Source organism: Arvicola amphibius, chromosome 3, assembly GCF_903992535.2.
Source record: "Arvicola amphibius chromosome 3, mArvAmp1.2, whole genome shotgun sequence".
Classification (NCBI taxonomy): Eukaryota; Metazoa; Chordata; class Mammalia; order Rodentia; family Cricetidae; genus Arvicola; species Arvicola amphibius.
Window position 1 is genome coordinate 43,002,553 of NC_052049.1, and position 25,597 is coordinate 43,028,149.

General features: G+C 36.7%; 1 pseudogene; it reads right to left on the bottom strand.

Moving 5' to 3' along the window:
* Positions 1 to 218: 218 nt before the first annotated feature.
* LOC119809208 overlaps positions 219 to 25,597 on the bottom strand; it is a 34,841-nt pseudogene continuing 9,462 nt past the window's right edge.

The window sequence follows — 25,597 nt, forward strand, 5'->3', positions numbered from 1 at the left end:
ATCATAAAGGTTTGCTAATGTTTCCGGCACAACACAATGAAGAGTCAAAAGTTAAATGACATGATAAAAATTAAATGAAAAGAACATTTAGAGCAATATCCCTAGAATTAATATCAATTCTAGAATGATAAAAATAATCAAGATTCTGTAACTATGCCCAACACTAAAAGTGGTTGGATTCATTTGGGCACTACCAAAACATACTGACAATATTAAATTTAGTCAGAATCAGAATTATCAGATGTATTAATGGTAGGGGAAGTTCTCAGGCCTTGCTTTCTTGCACTTCTAAGTTGGCACAAATGTTCTTTCATGTCTGGAGAAATGTGGCAGATTCTTCATTCTATGCCAGGCACTGCAATGACTCCTGATGGTTCATCCGATTCTTCCTCAAAAACACAAGTGATTTCTGCCCTAGTACACTGTGCATAACTCTTAACTGAGAAAATGAGAGAAGACTGAAGATTGGAACTTTTTCCTTGTTAAAACAGCCAAAGAAAAGGCTAAAATTGCAGTAGAACCATTTAAACTATGAATGTTCTCCAAAATAAATATTCTAAAGTCATAACTAAAGCTTTGTTAGAATATATTAATTAAAAAAATTTAAAAAATCAATGATGAAATTTTAATCAGAATTTCTTTATCTTCACAATCAACTCTTCAATCATGAGTAAAACTCCTTAAAACATATTATGAAGTTTATAGATAATCAAAAATGTATCAATTAATTCTTGCTTTAAGATATTATATACCTAAACAAACAATAAATGTTTAAGAAAATAGATATGCTCACTTTGATTTGAACACAATCTGATGCCTGCACATATAGAACCATCACACAGTACAGCATAATACAATTTTTATGTGTCAATTTTTTTAGAATTTTTAAGTATTGCTACATATTACCCCAAGAGGATATTTGATTGTTATATAATTTAATTGTTTGAAAATTTTACACATGAGTATAAAACTTGCATGTTTCCATCCTTTCTAGTCTTTCCCCCTTGCAGCTCCTCCATCCCCACCGTTCGCTCTCAGACTCATGGTACTTCAGTTCCTGTTGTGTTTGTGCATAAGCAGAGCCTGCTGAGCCAATCTAGTTGTGATCATATGTGAGGTTATCATTTTGTTTTCCATCTTGAGATTTGAAAAAATAGTCAAAAAGTATAGTCAGGGCATTAAAAAATTGTACTGGACCTGGGGGGAGTTGGGAGGACCTTGGTCTTATCATAGAGTAGGGAACCCCTATGGCCCCTTGGCCTGGAGAGGGAGGGAGGGGGGATGGGTGGAGGAGAGGGAGGAAAGGGGAAGGAGGAGGGGAGAAGATGGAAATTTTTAAATATAAAAAAATAAACCATATTAAAAAAATTGTACTTTCTTGTGTTAAAAAAGAAAGATAATTCAATTTCTTCCAAAAGGTATAATTACAGCTTTCAGAATTTTGGATATATTTAAGAATATAATCTTTAAAGAATCTGCCAATTATAAAACTAATTATAATTCGATTGGTCTTGGATTGTTGCCAAAGTAACATTATAAAAATAATCAAATTCTAAACTCAATCAATAAGTGGGGATCTATATGCCAAGGCACAGTGTGTATCAGGTGGGAAAAGACAAAATGTTTAATTGGGCAGAAGTAAACTAATTTGGCAGGATATAATTTTCATCTAGATTAGAAGATAAATGTTGTAGAAGCTATTGAAGATGGTGAAGCAGAAAGACATAAAAAGGACCTGATTTCCTAGAACGTGTCTGTTCTCCATGGCTTTGGATGCCTGAGCATTCCTTGTCAGTGGACTCCCTTGTGTCTGCCCTTCACCTTGGAAAACAGAGGTGAGCCTTTAGTTCTTCACACTTCCTCAGACGGCAGAACGCCAGCGTCTAAGCACATGAAGCAAAAGCAGACTGTCACCTGTCAGTGACGGTGATTTCTTTGTTGTCATGATCAAACTCATCCGATGGCCTGAAACACACTTCCTTCCTTGCAAAATTTTTATTGATTCAGAGTGATTCATGACGACTGTAGACAGCACCTTTGCATTTTCGATGTTCAACATTCGACGGCACCTTTCAAACATGCTGTAACCATCTTTCCCCTGAAATATCAAAACATAATTCAATTTTCTAAGCCAAAAATTATGAATGCATTAGATACACTTTAAATTTACTCCTGTATTGAAAATAATTCCTTTTCTGTGTACATAAAGACATTATTTTCTTAAATTTAAATACTGTAAATTTTTGTCCTAGTCCATAGATCTTTAAATGGTAGCTATGACCCTATTGTCCCAGCTCTCTAAAGAGGGTTGTAATATAAGTGAGCTGAGAGGGGCTGTTTAGAATACTATTGTAGAATCTAATCTGGCATTTTCTAAAGGGCTCTCAGCATGAGCGCATACAACCTATGCATCTAAAAATGTTCATATCAAATAGTGGGGAACACACTGAATTCATATGCAAAGTTCTTAAAACCCAGTCATCTGTGTTTCTTTCTGAGTAAAAAAATGATATAAATTATTAAAATATATCTAAAATAGAAATATTAATTGTTTTAGGAATGTTTATCACTAAATTTGAATTTAGAAATCCATTGACAGTACTTTGGGCTACACATTTTTGGCAACACTTGCCTGGCATTTAGGGAAGAGAATTGGTATGCATGGATTTTCGATAGCCTGTATTTTTAAATCTGATAGTACAAAACAATGAAATCATGCTTATACAAGATAAGATTGATTCAATTCATGATTCATACAAACAACAATGGGAACATTATTTTCTGAGGGTCTGAAATCATCAAAAAAAAAAACCCTCAAATACATGTGGGCATGAGCATGTGTATAACATCAGTGAATTTGCTTAAAGTGTTTCCAAAGAAACAATCTCACATTTGCAATGTACTCCTTAATGACCAGAAGATAGACTTTTTTTTTCACCTCAGGTACTATTTTTGAACTTTCACGTGTCTCTTATGACTCGGTGTCCTGGGTCTGCATCTGGATCAAACCCCAATTCTATCCCAGCAACTTGAGGAAATCTGGAATGTAAAAACATATTCTCAGATAATTCTGCAGAGAACTAATTATGAGCGAGAAAATATTAGAAGTGAAGTGAGCATATTTCTTTATGCTACTTGATAGGCAAGGTGCACTCAAGCTGTCATGTGACCTTTGGCTTCAAAAAGTCAATCAATGAAAGCAACTCTGAGTAAGTCTATCCTTATTTCTTTTTATGCAAAGAGAAACTTAAAGGATTCCTAGTCTGCTACAGATGAACTACTGTGAAATCGTTGTCTTAATTTCCATCCTCAGTTACTGAAAGATACAGGGATAAAAGAGACAATATATATGGATCTCTAAAATGTTAACTACAGCCTCTTATAAAAGTTAGAAATGCCTGGCTCCTATTAACATGTACTCCCATATTAAGAAATGACTAGCTGGGGTTGGTAACACAGATCTTCAATCTGGCTACTTGAGAGACTAAGGTTCCTTGAAAGACTAAGAGGCTCACGATTCAGCACGGGTTACAAAATGAGTCTAAGGTCATCCTGGGTGACTTGGTGAGAATAAAGATGGGGGTGGTGACTGGGGCTATAACTCAATGCTAAATCTTAAATAGATGAGGCTAACAAGACTTTTCTAATACAAATCGTGCCATTGGGAAGATGGTCATCTATTATGTATCAGCCTTTGGGCTAAGAGCAAGTGAAGAATACTGTCCTCCGGTTTACAAAATGGTTAGAAGTCAGAACCATGATTCACCCAGAAGATAATTTTTCTAGGGAAACAAGATGCTGAGGGAAGCAAAGCCCCTGCCCCAAGGGTAAACCTAAGCCATCCTTCACCACCTTTTTCTGCAGCTGTCCCCACTGCTCCTTCCGCCTTCTGGTAACCTGGAGGTTAACAACGGTGACATCAGCCCTCCTCTCTGCCCTGGCCTACACCTGCTTTCCTTCTTTCCACCACCTGGCCTGTTGGGGTATACCACTCTGTACCAGGTTCTAGGCTTCCATCACTTCAAATATAATAAAATACAATGGATGAGCACAACTAATACTTAATATTGCCTTGCTTGGATGAGAATTACGGTTAGATAGAAATCCCCTAATATTCTTTCTTCTGTGCTCTGGTTTAGTGGGGAATTGCTAAACAAAGCATCAAGATTATTAAAAGTCAGAATTTTTACTATTGAATTTTTCAGCCACAGTATTATAAAATGTTATAGAGTAAAGCACGATTATACATCTTTTGTTTTCAGTTAAAGAAACTTTTGGTTGAAAAACAAAAACCATAGGCTTCCATTATGTTTCTAAATCACTAATATAATCTTACTGCCACCTACATGCACAGCTCACCAAACCACAAGATGCAGAAAAACAACACACAAGAAAAAAATGAGAAGTTAAAAAAAAGCCACATAGTTTCATGGGCAGAAAAGAAAAGATAGATTGATTTTCATAAGATCAGAGACATATGAGTAAAGTGAGTAGTAGATTTACAAAGAACAATGCTTAAATAAAAGCCGCATAGTGTTGGCCACAGCAGATGACGTTAGAGTCAATGATGGCAACACATGGTGACAAGGATCAGGTATGGTTAAATAGAAAGATGTCAACGATGAAAAGAATACAGATTTGATAAGAGATCAAAGAATTAGGAAGTCAAACATTCTTTTCCACCAATTTAAGGGGCAAGCAGAGGCAAGAAAGAAAACAGAAAGGAAAAGAGGAGAATGGATGGGGGAAGAAACAGAGGAAGGGAAGGAGGGAGGAAGGGAGCGCGAGAAAGTCTACACCACCTTTGGTTCGCTGGAGATGTCTACACAATCACAGTTTGCAAGCCACGGGAAGAACATGCTATTACAGGTCAGATAGAAGCGCATTACATGCCATCAGTTCCAGGAACTCAATTACTTCTTGGTTGGCTGGATGGAACAATACATAAGGCTTCTGAAAAGCAAACCATTGTATGGGGATTCCAGAAAAGAATCAGAATTTGAGCTCTCACTAAACCAATAAAACATTTACTAGTTTCTTGAAGTCCAGCATCTACCATCCTAACAGATGTAGGAAGGAGCATATAAGCAGAAAACTTCAAAAGTCCTTTATCTGGGTGTCAGGAAAGGAAATGTAACCACAGAAACTCAAAGAATGGCTTATCCCCAACACTCAGCCCAGTGCATACGGTGGTGGTGATGGGCACCCGAAGAACCAACACTGAAAGAGAGTTGAATTGCTTGGTGTGTCTGATTGCCATCTCCTGTCTGACCCTCAACACAGGGTACTTTAACAAGGTCATAGGGGTCGATGGTAACTAAAACCCTGCTTTTCATTAAGATGACCAGAAAAATGATCCCTGAGGACACGGAAAGCTTGAAAGAGATTGACTGTTAAAGCTCAAGAAAGCAAACCCAAAATGCCACTTACGAACTATGCTCTCCTTTGCCTATAGTTAGCATGAGAATTACTCTGAAAATTGAAGAGATAGACCTCAGGCAGAGTCAAAGCCTGGCTGCCATGTAGCACCAAGGAGGAAATATGCAAAGGGCTACAAGACTACAAACACACCCAACATCTGAACCACAGCCTACACTGTGAGTCTGGAACTGGCATGGGGCTAAGCAGGTTAACTACTGAAGCAACACAGTTAACACTTGGCAGGGAGCTAAAGCAAGATTAGAGTCTCTCAAAATAATATTCAAAATATCCAGAAGAAAATCCAAAAATGTCGGGAAAAGAAGGAAAACACCAAAGTGGAGGTAAGGGGCAATGCTGAGATGACAAAAATAATAAAACTTTCAAAAATATAATGCAGCCATTCAAAAAATAGTCAGCAGTAAAGAAGTAAAATCATTCTGGAATCCAATGGAATAATATAAAGGAGAATAAGGAACCGAGGAGGTGGCTCAGGCCACATACTATTGAAGACCTGAATTCTATCCCCAGAACCTTAGAATCCATGTAAAAAAAAAAATTCAGGCAGAGCAGCGGTATATAATCCCAACACTGGGAACGTAAGATAAATAGTTCCCTAAAGTTTACTGACTAACCAATGAGGGACCCTGCCTCAAGAAATGAGATGGAAAATGACCAAGGAAGACATCCAGCATTGACCTTTGGCCTTTGTATTTGTGCACATGTTCAAAATACACACAAACACACACACACACACACACACACACAACCTTAGGGGGGATCTTTCTTAATTCTTACTTGAAAATAAAAGTGAAATATACTGAATAACCTCAGTAGCAGAATGTGGATTACATGTTGAAAAGAAAGGTCATGAACTAGAAAAAAATATATTAGTAAAAATTTTTAATCTTTATATCAGAGAGAAAAAATAAAATATAATAATAAACTGAGTTTCAGAACCTATGAAACTAGAAACCAGGTTAAACTATGTCATCTAAATCTCAGAAAAGGGGAGGAAGGATATACTATCAAATAAAACATAAAGAAACAGTGAAAGAAAGTCTCACAATTCAATGGAAGACATAAACAAAATCTAAGCAAAAGCAAACACACATGAGAACAAAATCTGAGAAACACAGAGCCAGACACATCAGAAACACACCACTGAATAGAAAACACGAGAAATAACCAGAGCAAAACAATGCTTTGTAAAAAAAAGGAAAAGTAATGTGAAAGACTGAAAATGCTCATCATGAATTTTGGAGTCAAAAAGGTGGCAGAGAAATGACTCAATGCTAAAGGAAAAGAGACATCACATGAATTCCATATCCAACTAAAATTCCTCTTGAAATAAAAGTTAGATGACTCTTTACCAGCAGAAATGCTTTCAAAAGGTTTTGGCAGAATTTATTCAGACCAAAGGGAAATATACCAAAAATAAACTTGGAAAATCAGAAATGAAAAGAAAGCAATAGAAATAGAAGATATCTGAATAAATAGACAATTCTCTTAAACTCGTTAATGTTTGAAAGCAAAGTTTAAACTGTTATATGCGGTTCATAACACAGGCAGATGTGAGATACAGGACAGCCTCACCACAAAGAGAATAGAAAAGGCACTGAGCACCACATAGAGATGAGCCTTTACATTCCATTTAACGTGACGAGTAGCTCTGTGGTTAAGAGCACTGGCCGTTTTTCCAGAGGTCACGAGTTCAGTTTCCAGCACCCACATAGCTGCCAACAACTGTCTCCAGCGCCAGTTCCAGATGATCTAACTCCCTCTTCTGGCCTCTGTGGGCACTGCATACATATAGTGCACAGACATAAACACCACTATGCATAAAACATCTAAATATATTTTGGAAAGCCATTTGTGGTAAGTGAAACTGTATATAGTTTCAAAATCTATATATCAAAAATTTGCACTAAACATTTGTTGAACAATTCAGAAAGAGGTAGAAAAAATTATTTACAAAAATAGAACAACAGAATTGAACAAGAAAAGGCTGTAACTTTTGGATCCCTTCACCTTATATAATAAAATAGCCAACTAGTCAATATGGAACAACATTGATTATATAAGTACCTAACAACAAAGCTTTAAATACATCAACCAAAATCTAACCAAACATAGAAAAAAAAAAAAACGCTCAACTAACTGAAGGATTCAATGATTCAATGTTACTTACTAAATATTACAGTTGATAGAAAAGTTGCAAGGATTTAAAAGAACAGAAACAAAATCACCACCAATAAAAAAGTATATATTGGTCTAAACATTGAAATTTAATCAAGGTAGACTATATATATAGCCACATCATAAACAAATATTCCAATATTAAAGAATGTAAATCCTACAAAATATGATTTCTGAGAAGAAACTAGAAACCAGTGGCAAAGATAACTAGGAAATCTGGGAAACTAAAATATCTATTTATAAATAACCCACAGATAAAGGAGAAAAATCTCAAGAAATTAAGTGCTCTCAGCTAAACAAGGGTAAGAACATGATACATTAAAAATCTGTGTGATGCCACTAAAGTAGAGCTTATAGAGAAATTTGTAACACTGACTGCTTGTATTAGAAAAAAAATGATCTCAAATATTCAACTGAGTGTTCTTTCACAAGAACAGCAGAAAAGGGTTGCGTAAGCTGAGGTGACAGAGGAAGGGCATTCTAGGCAGGCAGCACAGACTGTTGGGGACACAGGCATGAGACAGCCTGTGTATCAGGAGTTAAAAGAGGGCTTCTTAATAAGTGTGACGGCAGAAGTACAGTTCACATATGACAGGTGGCTTGAGTTTGAAAAGGCAACGTTGAGCCAGTTTGAGAATATGCCTCCAAAGTACTTGAGATCAGTTACTCTAGGCTAAAGGGAACTGTTATGTAATTTGAAGCAGAAGCATTACATGAACTATTCATATTTTAGAAAAATAACTGGTGCAGATATATGGAGAATATTGTCCTGTGGCTGATGGTCTGTTGGAGACAGACACAGAGAGGTTTCTAAGGAATAATCAGCTAATCAAGTTTCAGATGGAAGCTGATTAGTTTGTATGCAGAAGCACTGTCAAATTTTTGATTAAAATTAGATGCAAAAGTATTCTCAAATATCTTTACATTGCACTGAGGAAAAATTGCTGATATTTTGGACTAATTAAACCACTACCCTAATTATGTATCAGGCTCAGCAGACTGACTAGAATTGCTCATTTTCCACGCCTATCTGCTCACATTGATTTCATGTCCTGGGTTTAATTATATATATATATATATATATATATATATATATATATATATATATATATATATATGTATGTATGTATATGTATATATATGTGTGTATATATATATGTCTCCTTCTAATTATTTCCCTGAAAAATTATTTTTCTACCTCTAATTCCACTTATAAGCAGTCAAAAATCGTTGTCTCATCACTGAGCTTGCACACAGCCAGACAAGGCTCTATCACACCGTCCTGGTTAGTTTTCTGCTAACTTGGCACACGCTACAGTCATTTGGGAGAGAGAGCCTCAATGGAGAAAATGCCCCCAGCAGACTGGTCTGCGAGCAGGTCTGTAGGGCATTTTCTTGGTTGGTGGTTGCTGTGGCAGAGTCTACCTTGCTGTGAAGAGGAACACTCCTGGGCTAGTGGTCATGGGTGCTGTAGAAGGCAGGCTAAGGGAGCCAAGAGGAGCGAGCCAGTGGTGTCCCTCCATAGCTCGCTCTCTGGTTCCTGCGAGAGTTCCTGCCCTGTCTTCCCTCAGTGATGGAAGGCTGCAAGGTGGATGAACTCTTTCCTCCCCAAGTCGCTTTTGGTCATGGTGTTTTATTATGGCGCTAGAAACTCTAAGGCACATATCAATTATAAGGATCATGGCGGAGTTGAAGACAAATTTGGAGGGAAAATAAACTGCCTTGGATTGAGAAATACTGGAAAAGGCCCTTGTTAGGATAAAGGAAGGTAAGTAAAAAGTGGTATATGCCTGTTTCCTAATAATGCTAATAATCCTGTTTTATTAATATGACTTAACTTGGAATTTTATTTTTGTCTCAATAAATCAAACTGTAATATTTATCATGTACTATATGTTTCAAAGTAAATGCACTTTGTAGAATATGGAAATTTAATGTGTGCCAATGGATAGTAAGCACACCTAAGTCTCACCATTTTTTAAGAATATAATATAATTAACTGTAATAATCATGCTGGACAATAGATCTCTGGAATAATTTCTCCTACCAACTGTAATTTTATATCCTTGGAGCATTATTTCTGCACTCCAGCTCTGGTAATCTCCATTCTACTCTCCATATAAAATAAACTTTGGGGGCTCAATTTGAAAGATCATGTGGCACTTGTCTTCTTGTCCCTGGTGTATTTAACTTAGACGGTATCTCCAGGTTCATTCATGCTCTCACGAACAGTAGGGTACCTCCATTTGTCCGGCCTGACAGCGTTCCACCGTGAGTACATGACTATCCACCCACCCTTGTTACCGCAATCTTTATCACTCTAGGTCATGTGGCGGTGAGTGTGGACGCACATATATTCCATTAGCATATTGAACTCATTGCTTTGCCCATATACTCACTGATGGCACTGTTGAACTCTAGGCTAAGTCTAATTCGTGTGTATTTAGGAATCTCTGTGCTCTTCTCCATATTGGCTGTACTAATTTATATCCCTGTGCATAGTGCATAAAGATCCCCCTTTCTCTGCATCTCTATCAGCACTTATAATTACAGAAGAACTAAGTGGATGGTAAACTATCCCATGTTGTTGGACAGTAATAAATAAAAGAGCTAAAATGGCAATACTAACCGAATTGGTGTATAGATTTCAGCTCAATCCACACAAAAGTCCTGCCTTTCTACAGGACATTTAACCTGCATTAATAAATTATTAAATTAATTAACCTAATTAATTTAATTCTAAAATTCATTTTTAACTATAAGGACCCCAAATAGCCAAAGCAATTCTTAAAGAAATTGACCAAGTTGTTTTAAAGCTTCCTACAAAGGTGGAGCAGTTGATATGGTGTGGACAGACATGCACAGCTCAATAGAACTTGTGTGAACGGCTTTAATAAGCCTTTACATTTTGAGGCAAGAGCCAAGGCAACCCAGTGGAAGAAAAAAGGTTTTTGTTTTTGTTTTTGTTTTTTACAATAAGTGTTCTCAAACAACAGATTACTTAAAAAGTTGAACTGCCATCATATGCCATACACAAAAATTAATTCGAACTAGCTCAAGGCATAAAGATAAACCAGAAATTATGTAACTCTTGAAATAAACCAATTCAGTGACAGCATATTAGACACTGGCTTCAGCTTCACAAAAATGATAATGAGATAATGAAAGCACAAGTAAAAGAGAAAAAATAGATTATTTCAATAGTTAAAACTCATTCTTCACCAGGTGGTGGTAGCACATGCCTTTAATCCCAGCACTCGGGAGGCAGAGGCAGGTGGATCTCTGTGAGTTCGAGGCCACCCTGGTCTACAAGAGCTAGTTCCAGGACAGGCACCAAAGCTACAAAGAAACCCATTTCGAAAAAACCAAAATAAAAAACAGAAAAACAACTGATTCTTCAAATGACATCAGCACAGCACAGCATGATGGTGACAGAATGGAGAAAAAAAAATGTTTGCCCATCATAAATCTCATGTGCCTTATCTAGAAGACAGGAACGCCTATGTAACTCAATACATTGGTTCAAGAATAGACTTTTCAAAAGGGTACAGGAAGAGACACATCTCAAAAGGAAAGACACAAATGGCCAACAAGCAGTGAAGAGCCTTTAAACTATGGGGAAGGGCCGGGCGGTGGTGGCGCACGCCTTTAATCCCAGCACTCGGGAGGCAGAGGCAGGCGGATCTCTGTGAGTTCGAGACCAGCCTGGTCTACAAGAGCTAGTTCCAGGACAGGTACCAAAGCCACAGAGAAACCCTGTCTCGAAAAACCAAAAAAAAAAAAAAAAAAAAAAAAAACAAACTATGGGGAAGGTAACAAGTGTTGGCAGGGAGGTGGAGAAACGGAAGCTTCTAGGTAACTTACTTACTACGGGAGAATGTTGAAGCGGGGCAGCCACTTTGGGAAACAGTCTGTCAGTTTCCATTTGACTCCGCACCTCAAATCCTATGTCACTATATCTAAGAGGCCAAAAAAAAGAAAAAAAAACCCCACTTGGCACATGTATTTTCGCTGCATCGCTATTTATATTGGTGGAAAAGGTGGAAACAAATTCCATCAACTGATGGATGGGTAAATTGCTATTCTCCATAAACGGTGTGGTACTCACCAATACAAAGAAATAAGTGCTGACACACATGCTAAGTGAAAGAAGCCAGTAAGGGGGTCACATTACAGGACTGGCTCCTACAACTGAGAAAGAACAGGGAAACCTATAAATTCAACGCAACCCCTATCAAAATCCCAACAAAATTCTTCACAGACCTTGAGAGAACAATAATCAACTTTATATGGAAAAACAAAAAACTCAGAATAGCCAAAACAATCCTGTACAATAAAGGAACCTCCGGAGGCATTACCATCCCTGACTTCAAACTCTATTACAGAGCTACAGTAATTAAAACAGCTTGGTTGTGCCATAAAAACAGAGACGTTGACCAATGGAATCGAATCAAAGACCCGGATATTAACCCACAAACCTATGAACACCTGATTCTTGACAAGGGAGCTAAAAGTATACAATGGAATTTTAATATTTTTATAACCACATTTTGAAAAGAAATCAAGAAAATCAGTTTTACATTCTTATTTTCATACTGTCTTAAAATTCCAGTGTCTGTACACAATCTACAGCACACTCAGCCTAAGGTAGCCACTTTTTCAGTGATCAAGGTTATCTTATCCTCATCTTGAGTAGTTCCTTTTTTCTCCCTGTCTTTAAAGTCTTTTATCATACTGTCCCTAAATTTCGGGTAAGAATAAAACTCACATATTCATGGAAATGCTTTTGAGAATGATCAAGATAAAGCAAATGCATCAACTGGTATAGTCACAATGCGACCCCAACTACACGGGAAAATGGGCATGAAAGAAGTGGGAAATACCATAATATGTGGGCCTAAATGATGATGCTTATTTAGTTCTAATTATCAGCTTCTGATGTGGGATTCCTCTCTATATGCTGTGAATACCATTGGTTAATAAAGAAAATGTCTTGGCCTATGATAGGGCAAAAGAATAGGGCTAGGCAGGAAAAATTAAACTGAATTCTGGGAGAAGGAAGGCGGAGTAGGGAGAAACCATGTAACCTTTGCCAGAGACAAACGCCGGACAGAACTTACCCAGTAAGCCACAGCCACATGGTGATACACAGATTAATAGAGATGGCTTAGTTTAGGGTATGAGTTAGCCAGAAATATGCTTAAGCTATTGGCCAAAGAATATTGCAAATACTATGGTTTCTGTGTGATTATTTTGGGAGTCTGGGCGGCAAGGAAACAAACAAGTGGCCTCCTACAACAAGCTTGTCACAGTGTAGTGTAACCTAAGAAGACAGTCTCAAAGATCACCTGAGGGACTGTGGAGATTGTATTGATTGTTAATCAATATAGAAGAATCCTGTCCACTCTGGGGAGCACCATTCCTTGCCTCCTAGGATTTATGACAGAGCTAGCTAAGTGATAGGTCTGAGAGAAAGCCAGGAAGCAGTGTTTCTCCAGTTTCTGCTTCATTTCCTGCTTGAGTTCCTGCCATGACTTCTCTCAATGATTGGTACTTACCTAGAAGTATGAACAAAGGAAATCCCTTCTTCCCCATGTTTTATTAGAGCAACAGAATGAAACCAAATAAATGGTACTCTAATTACTTTCTATTTTTTAAAAATATTTTGTACTTCCCAAATTGCATTAAATTAAATAAAAAATGTTAAAATGACAAAATGCAGTATAACAGCAGAACAGATAAGTTGAATATAATCAACAAGCACTGGCTATTCCCTCTTACTTTCTTAGAGTAGAACCTACCTGCAGCAGGAGTTGCAAGGGAGAAGGACCTCAAAAGGAAATGTGAAGTCAACCAAATGGAGGATTTTTGGTCTTAACAGGATGTCCAATCAACTGATTAGTTGGTTCATAATTAAATAGCAGGTGATAAACTGCAGTCAGAGGTTCATCTGCAATGGGAGAAACAATCAGGATGCATAGAGTTCTTTCCAGAACCAAAAGTAGCCATCACCCTCTAGCTGGTCTATGACAAGACATCCATAAGGTTTCAGAACCTTCCAAAATAGTGCCGATAGCTAGGGAGTAAGCGCTTAAATGCCCAGGCCTGGAGAGGATAAGCATGTTAAACCTAACCAGGAGTCTCCGTAGTCCTCAGTCACAGGTGCTGCTACACTTTTTCATCAACATAAAATAGAGGAAAAGACAAACAAAAAATTGAAAGACATCTACAAATCCCTTAAAGAAAACCAGAAAAGGCAACATAACATGCGAAAGAAACTGTTCAACTTGAAAACTGAAACAGCGACAATAAAGAAAACACATGCCCGGCAATCTTGTCTACTTCCAGTATCCAGGAGGATAACTATATGTTTTTCTTATATTTGGACACTTGTCCATGTATGCAGAGGGATACTGCTGAGATATCTTAACTCAAAATGAAGATGATAAGCCTATCTTTTCCAAAATTTGCCACAATCAACAAATGGGTATGTATTTGTGGAGTACTCTTCACGGTCCAACAACACATTACTTTGCCACAAATCTTTGACCAATGTGTGATGATAATATGAACAGGCAGGTTATGAGATGTGATTAAATGGAAACAATGGATCAACTCTTTATTAGACAAATGAAGTAAAGAGTGATTTGGTAAGCCTCAATGTCCTCATTTGTTGTATATACTAGAATGATTAAAGCAATGAGATGGCATGATGGTCACCACAGCTGATATGTATATGTATATATGATATGCTCAATAAATATTGCTTGTATTTGTCCATATTGCTTTAACTATCAAGATAATGTTACTTAACTATGTCATGTTTTTCTGTATTTTATTAATCTCTTGGATTAAAATAATATATATGTGTAAATACATATAAATTTAAAGTAATAATTTTATTCTTTTAAAATATCAGTGTTGACACACTGTTTTTGCTCTTTCTTGGTAAAAAAAAAAAGAAAAGAAAACACATGCCAAGTGGATTATAAAAACAGAAATCAGGAGAAAACAACCAGCAACCACAAATGCAAGCACAAACAGCAGAATACAAGAGATGAAAGGGAGAATCTCAAGCACTGAAGATACAATAGAGTAAATAGAGTCATCAGCCAAAGAAAACATTAAATCTAACAAAAGCTTAACACAAAATATCCAGGAGATATGGGACACTATGAAAAGACCAAACCTAAGAATAATAGGTATAGAAGAAGAAGTTCAACTCAAAAGCACAGAAAATATATTTAACAAAATCATAGAATAGACTGGATCAAAAAAAACTTCCCTCAGCACATAATAATCAAAACAATAAACATACAGAATAAAGAAAGAATATTAAGACCTGCAAAGGAAAAAGGCCAAGTAACATATAAAGGCAGACATATCAGAATTACACCTGACTTCTCAATGGAGACAATGAAAGCCACAAGGTCCTGGTCAAGTGTTATGCAGACATAAAGAGACCATGCCATCCCAGACTACTATGCCCAGCAAAACTTTCAATCACCATAGAAAGACAAAATCAGATACTCCATGACAAAACCAGATTTAACCAATACCTAGGCACTCACAAACCCAGCCCTACAGAAAGTACTTGAAGGAAAACTCCAACTCAAGGAAGTTGGCTACATCAATAAAACACGAAAAATTGATGATCTCACAGCAGCAAATCCCAAAGAAGGGAAAAACACACAAATTAACATCACCACCAACAAAGCCTAAATTAACAGGAGATAGCAGTCACTGGTAATTAATATCCCTTAATATAAATGGACTCAACTCACTTATAAAAAGACACAGGCTAACAGAATGGATATGAAAACAGAATCCGTTCTGCTGCATACAAAAAGCACACCTTAACCTCAAAGAAAGACATCACCTCTGGGTAAAAGGTTGAGAAAAATTTTCCAATCAACTGGACATAAGAAACAAGCTGGTGTAGCTATCTTACTATCTAACAAAATAGATTTGAAAGTAAAATCAATCAAATAGACAAAGAAGAACATTTCATATTAGTCACAGAAAAAAAAATCATCAATAGGAAATCTCAATACTGAACATCTATGCCCTGAATACAAGGGTACCCTCATATGTAAAAGAAACACTTCTAAAGCTTAAGTCATATATTAAACCACACACACTAACAGTAGGAGACTTCAACACTCCACTCTCACCCCTGAACAGGTCAGTCAGAAAAAAAAATATGAAGACAGACACTAAAAAGAAATCCCACACTAGTTCAGAATTGAGTATAATAGAAATAAGGGAACTAACAGAGCTTATGACTCAGATGGACTGAACAGACATGTATAGAACATTCCATCCAGACATAAAAGAATATACCTTCTTCTCAGCACCTCATATAACTTTCTCAAAAATGGCCTCAGACTTATGGTGATCCTGCTGCCTCAGCCTCCTGAGTGCTGGGACTCCAGAAGTAAACCCTGAGCCCAGCAATCAGGTCACTCTCTTATCCATCACTCTGTGACAATGTGGAGAACCAAAAGCCATGGTTGTAATTCCTCTGGTGACATGTCTTACTTTTGCACAAGTATAACTAAAAGTTTCACTATATGAATTCAAATTTCCAAGCTCATTGTACAATCCTGATAACTGCTTCTGAGCACCTATATGCTGATAAATAGAATGTCTTAACTATTGTTATTTAGAATCTAATAATCTAGTTTTATGTAAATTGCTTTGCAAACTTCAAATAATAGAAGGTATTACTTACCAAAAACTGCAAAATGCACTCCTAATTCATTTAATATAGAAATCATGTGCTTCCCTTTTGTTATCGTACTTAAGACTGAAGGATTTAAGCAATCACCACTGAAAATCAGGAGTGGATTCAGGATGCTGAGCTTTTCACAGCTGTCACAAACCTACGGGAAGAGTCCTGTGTTACCATGGAATGCCTTTATGAAACACAAAGGAGACATATTAAATAGCAATACGACTTCTCCTTAAAATCAGAAAAACTAACATATGAGAGCACAGAACAATGTTTTCATAAGATCACTTCCCATAGCCAATGTATCTCACTAGCGCATTTGCATTCTGAAGAGGACAAGCTAGGCTCTCCCCTTAAACCACATTTTTATTTAAATAAAAATTGTATTATGCCACAAAAGACATCCTCAAAACATAATGTGAAATTATTTTAAACACTTTAAAGCATGTCAAAATGTTGAAACTATTCCATAAATTACAAATTATTTTTAATGATTTATTATTATTAGTTATTGTTGTTGTTGTTGTTTACATCCCAACTGCAGTTTCCCTTCCCTTTACCCAGTCTCTCTCCTTCCTCCCCTCTGACACCCCCATCCATTCTTCCTCCATTTCTATTCAGGAAAGGGCAGGCGTCCATGGATCATATCAAGTTGCCTTAAGAGTAGGTACTTCCCCTCATACTAAGGCTGGATAAGACAACCCGGTATGAGGAACAGGGTCCCAACAGACAGCAAAAGAGTCAGAGAACCCCTGCTCCCACTGTTAGGAGTCCCACAAGAAAAACAAGCACACAACTGTAACATAGTAACATGCAGGCTCCTGGTTGTTGGTTCAGTCTCTGTGAGTCTAGGTTAGTTGATTCTGTGAGCTTTTTGGGGGGAGTCCTTGACCCGTCTGGTTCCTACAGTTTTTCCTCCTCCTCTTCCACAGGATTCCCTGAACTCTGCCTAATGTTTGGCTGTGGGTCTCTACATCCATTGGCATCAGTTGCTGAGTAAAGCCTCTCTAATGACAATTGGGCTAGTCACCAACCTATGAGTATAGCAGAGTATCATTAGGCATCACTACACTGACATTTTTTTTCTTTAGCCAGACGAATTTGGTTCTATCCTAGGTTTCTGGACTATCCATCCTCTGGGTCCTGGAGTTCCAATCAGTGTCAAGGGTGGGGCCCCTCTCCTTGCACAGGTCTCAGGATGAACCAGTCATTGGTTGGCCATTCCCATAATTTCTGTACCGCTTTTACCCCAGCACATATTGAAGGCAGAATAAACAACATCATGAAATTTGTAGGCAAATGAATGGAACTACAAAAATCCTCCTGGGTGAGGTAACCAAGACCCAGAAAGAAAAACATGGCAAGTACTCACATATACATGGATGGCTATATTAGCTGTAAAGTAAAGGAAAATCATGCTACAACCCACAGACCAGAGAGGTTAGGTTAGAAAGGATGGGTGGTGCCGAGATAGCTCGTTTTATATAAACGAAGTTGGATGTGAGATGATGCTCCTTTGCGGCCTTCTGACTAAGTTTCTGATGTGAAGCCAATCCTCTCCACTCCTTGCTGTCTCTTCTATTCTTCTGTGCTCCCTGGATTTTCAGTTATTGTTTTTTTCTTTTCTCAGTTTTACCTAATTTACAAATTTTTTCAGTCTTGTCACTTACTCTTCTCCTCTGTCACATTATTCTTTCCTTCCTTCCTTCTTTACCTAACAATACTTTTTTCATAGTTTTATTCTTTTTCCCAGCTTTATTTCATTTATTTTGTGCTAATTAATTTTTAACTCCATATTTTATTTTATACTATTATTGCAACTTTATTTTCTATGGTTATTGATGATACAGCAGTTGGTTTTAATTAGCCCTGTTTCTCTATCTACTTTGTTTTGGCATTGTTGTTACGGCAGCTTGTTTTCTCCTGAGTGGTACTGGAAGATTGAGCCCTAAAGAGAAAGCTACTAGTAAAGGAGGCCTTCAAGTAAAATTGGAGGAAATAGTCATTCCAAAAGATGTAGAAATTACTACTTACATACAGAAGTATAACAAAGTGGCAACAGGCCTCTTCCAAAAACCCACAGTTCTTGAATTAACTGAATCTAAGCATCAAATAACGATTAATATGCCAAGGAATTCAAAAGTCTAGTTTTTAAAATGATAGCTTACATCAATGAGTATTTAAATAAGCTGATAAAGTCAACAAGTCTATTTTAAAAATAAAAGAAATTATCAAAATGAAAATATCAACATATTGAATGAGCTATTCAACAACTTGCATAAGAAATTTAACAAAGACATAAGACAAAACAGAAATCAGGAATGAGGATAAGGATAAGGGTTTCTACATTCAGAAGAGACCACACATACAAATAAATAATGTTAGAAATGGTCATAAAATAGAGAAAAGGCTTAAAAGCTTACTTAATGAAATCAGAGCAGAACATTCTCCAGTTCTAGGTAATCAAATGGGCATTCAAGTACACGAGGAAAACAGGCAGGCTCAGAACAGAAGTTATCCATGTGCTATGATACCTAAGTGCCAAAAGTACAGAACAAGGAAATGATATTAAAAGCTTAAAACAGAAGTGCCACGTTTCTTAAAAATAAGCAAATCAATCAGAATAACAACATATCAATCAGAAGAAACATTAAAGACCAAGAAATCATGGGCTGTAGTATTCAAAACCCTGAAATAGAATAGCTACCTGCAAAGGCTACTGTATCAAAAATATTCTTTAATACTGAAGGAGAAATAAAGAACTTCCACAGTAAACAGACTAAAGAAATTCATGAACCCCAAGTTTAGACTGCACAGCATTCCCGATGAGATCCTAGACGCAGAAGAGGAAGAACGATACACAACCATGAGATCTTGAGGCAGAATTCATCACATAAGGAGGAAAATAAATAATAGTGGAAAGAATAAAATTATTAACTCAGTAAATTGCCAAATCAATGAGATGAAAGGAAAAGTTACTATTTACTCACCAACATTAAATATAATCAGTCTTCACTTTCCATTTAGAGTCAGACTGTAAAAGTAAATTTAAAATAAGATAAAACCATTTCTTGTCTGGCGATGGATGGAGATAGAGACAGAGCCACACATTGGTGCACTGGACTGAGCTCCCAAGATCCAAATGAGGAGCAGAAGGAGGGAGAACATGAGCAAGGAAGTCAGGACTGCGAGGGGTGCTCCCACCCACCGAGATGATGGGGCTGATCTAATCAGAGCTCACCAAGGCCAGCTGGACTGGGACTGAAAAAGCACGGGATAAAACCGGACTCCCTGTACATGCGGACAATGAGGGCTGCTGAGAAGCCAAGGACAATGGCACTGGATTTGGATTCTACTACACATACTGGCTTTGGGGGGACCTAGCCTGTTTGGATGCTCACCTTCCTAGACCTGGATAGAGGGGGGAGGCACTTGAACTTCCTACATGGCAGGGAACCCTTACTGCTCTTAGGACAGGAGAGGGAAGGGGAGTGGAGGGGGGAGGGGGATGTAAATGGAAGGTGGGGATGAGGCGGAAATTTTTAAATAAATAAATAAATAAATAAATAAAACAGAAAAAAGAAATGGAAATGAAAGTCTAAAAAATAATATTTCAATAAATGAAATCGAAAAGCACGTAAGAGTACCACCATTGTGATCTGGCAAAGCGGACTGTGAGCCAGAATTAGTCATAAGGACTAAAGATGGTCACTACTCATCAATAAGTGGAACTATGAATACATCAAGAGGATGTAACAATTATAAACATGTATGCCCTTAATGCTGATGTACCAAATTTTATAAAACAAACACTACTAGATATAAATGGACAGATTCACATATAGCGATGGTGAGTGACATCAATATCTACTCTCATTAACAGATTATCCAGACACAAATAAAGAGGGTGGGGAGATAGCTCAGTGGGTAAAGGGCTTGCTGCATAGGTGTAAGGACCTTAGTTTGCTTCCCTAGCACCCACTGAAACCCAAGCATGACAGTGTACTTCTGTAACCCCAGAACTGGAGGTATAGAAACAGGGGGATCATGGGAGTTTGCTGGCCAGCCAGTATGAATAAAAGGACAGTGGAGTGTTTAGAAAGAAACCTTGTCTCAAAAACTAAGGTGGCAAGTGATCAAAAATGACACCAACTCTACCTCTGGCGTGCATGGATGAATATACCCACACACACATGTGAAAATATGAATACGTGTACACAATATATTAAAAGTGAAATAAAATCTTCAGAGTTAAAACCTCATCACAAATCCAATGGACATAAGAGACAGCTGCAGAACCCTCCAACTGTTACAGCTCCTTCTCAACAGCCCATGGAAGGTTCTCTAAAATAACGTGTCATAAACAGCAAGCCTTAACAGATACAAAAATATAAAGAATTCTTTGCATCAGAACTATATCAGAAATCAGTAACAAGAAAAGTCAAAAACATTATACATTGATTGATGCACTTTGGATTGGTGAAGACGGCATTGCAGATATCGATAATACAGTGGATTGGGGAGAGAAAGTTTGTTCTTTAAAAATAAAAAGGTCAAGTCTCTAGTGAAAAGAGTATGAAGGATTCAAATTAATAAAATCAGAGATGAAAGAGGTGATTTATAACAGATGCCACTGAAATATAGAAATCATTAGGGAATATGATGGAAACATACTCAAATAAATTGGGAAACCTAGAAGAAATGGATAGGTTTTTTTTTTTTTTTTACACAGATGACCTATGAAAATCAAGCCAGACACACAAAAGCAAGACAGATCTCTAGTTAGCAGTGAGACTGAAGGCAGCGATAAAGTTTATCTTTAAAAAAAAAAAAGAAAAGAAATAAATAAAGCTCAGGACTGGGTGGATAGACTGCGGAATTATATAAGACGTTTAAAGAAGAACGTCAAGAGCTCCTCAAATTCTTCTACCAAATGAAAAGAGAATGCTTGCAAGCTCTACTCCAGGAAGCCAGTGCCACTATCAAAACCTGGTAAGTCCACCAAACAGAAAGGCATAGACCGAAATATTCCTGGTAACTACAGAGGAAAAAGAATTCAAATTACTTGGAAGTCTAGTTTAACAGCACATTAAAGAGATTATGCATACTATAATCAAGTTGGTTTCATACCAGGGCTGCAGGTAGAAAGAATGTAGGAGACAGAGACTGGGGAGTAATGCTGGCACAACGTGACTGGTAAGAGCAGGGCCTTTGGGCAATGATTAGGCCAGGAGCGAGCCCTTCTGTGAAAGACTGTGTCTGGACACAGCATGGCTGTTAACCATATCCAGGCACTCCTGATTTTAGAGGGAGTACTTTCTGGGTCTATGCCAGGATTGTAATATTTTTATTACTATGGCTTCATAATTTATCTTGAGATCTGAAATGGTGATCCAACTACCCCTGTTCTTTTTGCCCAGGATGGCTCTGACTCTCTAAGGGTCTTTTGTGGTTCCATATGAATTTTCAGAGACTCTGTATTTCTGAGACTGAGATGGGGACTTTAATGAATCTGTAAATGGCTTTTACTAGCATGGTCATTTTCACCTTATTAATTCTGACAATCCATGAGCATGACATGCCTTTCCATTTTCTAATGTCTTTATCTCTTTCCTCAAGGGTTTAAAGTTTTCATTGCAGAGGTCTTTCACCTCATTTGGTTAGGTTTATTACAAATTATTTTCATCGAGGCTACTTGATGGTGGATGTTACAAAAAAATTTTCACACTAGTTCAGAATAACATATAATAAAGGGTTATTTATTGAGGGGATACTTACAGATCACTGTCCTAGATCACGGTCCTCTACACAAATGGGGAACAGGAACAAAGTCTAGCAGCCAGAAGCGAGAGCCGAAAGCAAGAGAGCAAGTACAAACTTTATAGCTGCATTTATAGGATAAGAGGCCACTCCCAAGGTGCACTGGTATCTTAAAGGCTATTGGCTGAAGGAATGGAAGGAGCTCCCACAGCAGCTACTATGAATGGGAGTATGTCCATGATCTCCTTCTCAGTATGTTTGCTGGTAGTATATAGAAAATCTATTGGTTTGTGCAAGTTGGTTTTGTTTCCTGCCATGTTGCTGGGTTTATCATTTCTAGGTTTTCTGGTAGAGTTTTTTAGAATATTTTATGTATATGTCATCTATAAATAAGAATAGTTTAACTTCTTTCCTTGTCTGTATCCCTTTAATCTCCTTCTCTTGCCCTATTGCTCCAAATAGTTCTTCAAACACACTATTGGAAAGAATGGTCATAATGGGCAGTGCTGTCCCATTCCTGACTGTTGTGGGATTATTGCAAGTTTTTCTCCACTTATGATGCTGCTGGCTGTTGTCTTCCCAGATATAGCTTTTAATATGTTGACATATGTTCCTCCTAGTTTTACTTTCTCGTGGACTTTATTATGAAGTCATGTTGGATTTTTTTCAGAGACTTTTTCTGCATCTATTGCATGACATGTAATTTTTATAAGTAAACCTGTTTATGTAATTTATTATGCATTATATGTTGAATCATCCCTACATCTCAGAGATGAAGCCAACTTTGTCATTGTGAATAATCTTTCTGATGTTTGTCTTTTGGGTTTACAATTATTTTATTGTGGACTTTTGAATTTGTTATTTAATACCAAGTGATCAGCACTGAAAACATATGAGTAACTGACTATATATATATATATATATATATATATATAATCAGTCTTATGTATATATAATTAAAGAAAAAGCAGAAAATATTTGTCAAAAAGACAATGTTGGGAGGAGACAGGTTGGTGAATAGGTAGAATTGGAGGGAAAAATGAAAGGTAGATATGGTCATATTTCATTATATACATATATGGATTTTTTAATTAAAAAGCAGATGGAAGGATGGCTAAGCAGTTAAGAGCATGGGCTGCTCTTTCAGAGGACCCAGGATCAGTTCCCAGGACCTACAGAGTGGCTAACAACGATGTATAACTCCAGTTCCAGGATATCTCACACCCTCTTCAGGCCTCTGAGGGTGCTAAACACATATAATACTCAAACATATATGTAGGCAAAACACCCATACACATAAAATAAAAATAAACAAAATCTCAAAAAGAAATATTTTAAATAAGCTGTGGTGGCACATGGCTTTAATCCCAGTACTCAAAAGCCAAAATCGGGAAGATCTCTGTGAGCTTGAGGCCAGTCTGGTTTAAATAACATGCTCCATGCCAGCCAGGGCTACATAGCAAGATAGTTTCAATAAATAAATTTTAAAGAATTAAAATAAAGGACCCAGTGACATCATTTAAAATAATATATTTATATGATGCATTGTAACTTCTACCTTGTAGAAGGCTAGAGAATAAATGTCAGCTAAAACTGAAATAAAGCACAAATTTAAAATCCCATACAAATAAAGCCAAACAAGCTACATCTTCATTCACTGAAACACTTTGATAGAGTTGATATACCCTAGCAAGATTGGTTGATGAAAGTCTTATCAACAGACAAACAGAAGGAAAACAGCACTACAGAGCCTATAGATTATACTTTTTCTGACAATAAATCTTAAAAAATAATATTTACAATCTAACTTTTCTTATTACTATTAAAGAAACTAAACCATACATGAGAACTTTTCAACAAAAAGTTTAAAACTAGATATTCTTTCAAAGATTTTTAAAGAAACAACACTACTCTTATACAAATTCTTTCAGAGAAGAAAAAAGTGGTATCTTCCCATTCATATTGTGTCAGCATTATCTTCACATCAAAAACTGAAAGACACTGAAAGGTAATTATAGGCCAGGATTCTGTACAAACAAAAAGACATAATTCTTAAACTAAATTTTAACAAATTAAATTTAGTAACATAAAAAGATTAAGACATGAACAGTGTTTATTCAATGACAAGAATTATTTAATAGCCAACAATAAATATAATTTCATTACTTTAACATATATAAAAGAAAAAATCCACAATGTCTTATAGCTCTTTTTAAAATTATGCAGAAAATTTTCAACATCTAGTCACAATTTTTAAATTATATACAACTAGGAATGTAACATTTTAGTCTAGAAAACCTTAAGGTAAGACGTTAACCATATGGATTTTTATATAAAATTTATGTGAAGATAAAAAACTGGAGCACAAGTAAAGGATTTCCATTGTTCAACATCAAGACCTATGATAAAGCTATGGAAAATAATATCATATAGGATTTTCTTATATAAGTTAGAAAGTAAAATTCAGAAACAGCTATATACATGTACAGTCATTTTATTAATTACACATGTATATCAGCAATTAAGTATTAAAGGGGGACTCTTTTTCAATGAAACTATATATAAATATACAAAATGGTGCCACTAGATGTAAATATATAAATATTAATGTAATTATACAAATGGTACAAAAATAAAAGATGAATAATGTCTTAATCATACATGAAAGTGAATTCAAGTGTTTACTACTTTAAAGATGGTTGAATCTGGGAGAATAGAGCCCAAAAATGAGGTGGACTAGAGTCGCATGCAATAGCCAACTTTATTCAGCAGACTATCTATATTCTGAGGGTTACAAAGAACCACATAAATGAAGTATATAATCACAAGGACAAACCACATGTGGCAAAAACATGGTTTTCCCTTGGAGGCATATAAACAAGTAACAATAACCAGTTGTAATAAATAGTCTAGAGAATACTCACTCTTTAACTGCTACACCTGGGAAGAGCAGGGAGCACATTCCAAGAACAAGTTTGTAATTTTGATGAAACTGAGACTACAAAACCATAGTCTTGTTTCCTTGGAGTTTTCTCACAAGCACTCAGAATTCCTTTCGCATGATGACTCTATTTTTAGACATTATTCCAACATGTAAGGATTGGTATGTTAATGGATCGAGTAGGTAAACGTACTTGCTGCAACATCTAATAATCTGAGCTCAATTCTAGGGCCCCACATGATAGAGTAAGAAAACTATTTTCTCAAGTTGTCCTCTGACCTAACACACACACACACACACACACACACACACACACACTTACTTAATGTGGGATGTCCTTTTCTATAGATGTTGCTTTTATTGGATAATGAAGAAAGCTACTTTGAACTACTGCAGGGCAGAATATAGCCAGGCTGGAAGAGATATATAGATAAAATAGGCAGAGTCAAAGAGACACCATGTAGCTGCTGAAGGAGACAGATGTCTGGAAACTTTCTGGTAATCCACAGCCTTGTAGTGATACATAGATTAAAAGAAATGCATTA